The following is a 3259-nucleotide window of genomic DNA, read 5'->3' on the forward strand; positions in this document are numbered from 1 at the left end:
GAAATCTTCCTGCCTCTGCCTCCCAAGTGCTGGGATTAAAGGCATGTGCCACCACTGCCCGGCTCAATATGGTTCTTAATATATCTTAGTAAAGTGCTTAATAGCAGGTTGCACATTCCTATTTAAACTCTTACCACAGTGCACGGCCAAGTCCATTTCCTGGTTGTCACAATTGGTTAGAATGCTAAATTGGAGGCAAAACATATTATGACAAATTACATGGTTATTATTATTATTATTAAGGATGAGCACTTTCTCATTTAATGATAATCTATTCGATTACTTTTATATCACATTTTTAGGACTATAGCTTAATTTTTTTCACCAAATCATTAGAATTCATCCAACTATTACTTTTTTCTTTCTTTCTTAAAGGAACAGTGTTAGCCAGAACTTGTGCTGTGTGCCTGTGATTCCTGAGGGTCAGGAGTTCAGATCATCTCAGCAACAAAGGAAGTTAGAGCCAGCTTGGGTTACATGAAAGTGACTGTCTTAAAAACAAAACACCGCTCCCCCCCCCCCCATTAAATAAACAAAAAACCGACGTTGGCGTGCTTTTAAAATAACATCCCCTAAGGTGCTTATTTTCAACATTCAAGTCTAATTTTTAAAACTTGTTGTTTGTGGAAAACATTGAGTTTCAGTTCTTCTTAGGCTCTCTGACGTCTTCCGGGCAGTTAGAGATGTGTGCTCGCCCAGGGCAAGCTGTTCTTACCATGCTGTTAAAGGAAGCATGGAGATACATTCTCTGTAAAAACTATGTGGGACACACTCAAGAATAGTAATAAAACAAGAAAAAAAGACCCTCAAAAAACAGAAAACAACAAAAAGTTTTGGGGGCGGGAAACTGCATTTAGAGATAATTAGTCTGGACCATCGGGTAGTAATGTCAACAGACTTGGTTAAAGGTGAAATTTACCCTTTAAAAGATTCTCATGTTGTTAATTTGGGAAGGGCTGGTGGACCACACGCGCTTCTTATTTGGTTTTGAAGTTTTTGGTTCTTCTGGGATCTGGGGAGCATCCTACTGGTTGGAGTGCTGAGACCTGGCTTAGCTTTTCCTTTCTCCCTCTTAATTAGTGCTGGTTTCTTTCTCTGAGGGGCGAGGCTTTCTCCAACAGCCGCCAGCGGGGACCTGGGGCACTTTAGATTTTTTCTTTGCTCGCGGTTTTACAGGGCCCTTTGCCGCCGCCTCCGTCTGTCACCGTGAGCATCCAAGCGCGGAAAGGAAATGCGAAGCGAGACAGCTGTACGGGAGGCTTCGCCTTCTAAAGAAGTTGACAGACAAATGGCACAGGGGTCCCTGCTCTTGCCAGCTGAGGGCTTAGCTTCCAGAAAGCGCCCCTCTAGGGGAACAAGCGAGGCAGTGTGGAGCTGCTGAAAGGCCTCATTGAGGCCACAGCCCGAGGCTCTTGTAGCTCATTGTCTGGTATGTGGTGCCCTTCCGAAACTGCTCTCCACTGTTGTGCACCCCCCAACACCCCCAAATCTCAGAAATCATCCCCCGCCTTCCATTGCGCTTAGTGCTTCAAATTAAATTCTCAAAAGGTATTTGCTTTTGTTTGTTTTTGCGCCTTTGGGGGTCAGGCGATGATTCTCACGCTCACGGACTTACTGCGTGGAAATTGGGGTCCCCGACGCTGCGCTTGTGAGAACTGATGTCTGGGCTGAGACAGCAAGAAGCGCCCGAGTGGAAGGGAAGGCGACGCTTTAAACCAATTCTGCTGGTTCCTTGGTTTTCTTGAAGATTCATCGGGAGAGATTTAAATCTACACCAAAGTACAGCTTTCCCAAGATTTAAAGTTATTAAATTGGCACCCGTGCAGTTGCTGAGCCATCCAGAGACGCTGAGAGAGCTCTCTTCCTAGGGAATACGCAGTCATCTGATAAAGGCTGGGGAAGCACAGTTACCTCTCGGGTATTAAGAGATTTTAGGATGTGTCAGACTTGAGAAACAATGTGGCCTGAGGCCCTGTGCTTTGAGGAGTTCAGAGCCTGGGAACACACTGTGATTAGCATCATGTCTTCCGCTAAACCAGCGCTTCTCAACTCTTAGGTCGCAGGGAAGACAGCTTGTGCAAGACCTCCGAATCCCAAACTTTCATATCTTCTCTGTCCTCTAGTCTCTTTATCTTCTGATCTCCTGGTCTCCTCTCTCCCTGAACCCTGTCACTGAAGAATGGCCTCAGGGGTTGAGTCATCTCTCAGTAGCAAAATTACAGTAATGAAGTAGCAACGAAAATAATGTTCCAGTTGGGGGGGTCACAGCAGCATGAGGAACTGTATTAAAGGGTCGCAGCAGTAGGAAGGCTGAGAACCATGGCTCTAAAGGGAGCTCCAAGTCTGGCACGACTTGCTCCAGGTTACATAGAGTTAGACTCGGAAAGGAGAGTGAGCCAGTGGTGGTATTTGGCTGGTCTACTATGGTTGAAGTTGCCCTGTGGCTGTTAGAGGAAAATTCAAGCAAATAGAAATGTATTAGGACCTGGACCAGCGAGCCTTTCTTCAGCGACATGGTTCTGAGAGAGAGCAGATCAGGAGACTTAGTTTGTCAATCCAGCCCTCAACAGTGTCAAATGAATAGTCAGTAGCCACTGCTCATGAGGAGAGCTCATTTGCCAGACTAGCATCAAGGATGGCAGATTTTCAAGATAACTTCATCTCTGGTCTTTATTATTTGGGGTCATATGTAAAAAAAAAAATTTCATCCTTCAACCCAGGTGTGAAGAAGGCTTTCAATGAAAGACATCATGTAAGAGCGTGTGTCTAGCGAGTGTCACGGTCAAACATCCTAGACTGTGAATGGGGGACATTGTCTTACGGGTTCATTGCTGCAAAGAAACACTATGACCAATGGTTTTTGTTTGTTTTTTTCAAGACAGGGTTTCTCTGTGTAGCCCTGGCTATCCTGGAACTCACTCTGTAGACCAGGCTGACTTCGAACTCAGAGAGTTGCCTGCTTCTGCCTCCTGAGTGCTGGGACTAAAGGCGTGCGCCACCATAGCCCGGTGACCATGGCAACCAAGGAAAACATTTAATTTGGGTTGGCTTACAGTTCAGAGGTTTAGTCAATTATTATCTTGGTAGAAAGCACTGTGGCCAGCAGGTAGGTTCTGGAGAGGTAGTTGAGTTTTACATCTGGATCTGTAGGCAGCAGGAAGAGAGAGAGGGAGAGAGAGAGAGAGAGGAAGAGAGAGAAGGGGGGAGAGAGAGAGAGAGGGAGAGAGAGGGAGAGAGAGAGGGAGAGAGAGAGAGGGGG

Source organism: Mastomys coucha, unplaced genomic scaffold (genome assembly GCF_008632895.1).
Source record: "Mastomys coucha isolate ucsf_1 unplaced genomic scaffold, UCSF_Mcou_1 pScaffold16, whole genome shotgun sequence".
In the NCBI taxonomy this organism is placed as follows: domain Eukaryota; kingdom Metazoa; phylum Chordata; class Mammalia; order Rodentia; family Muridae; genus Mastomys; species Mastomys coucha.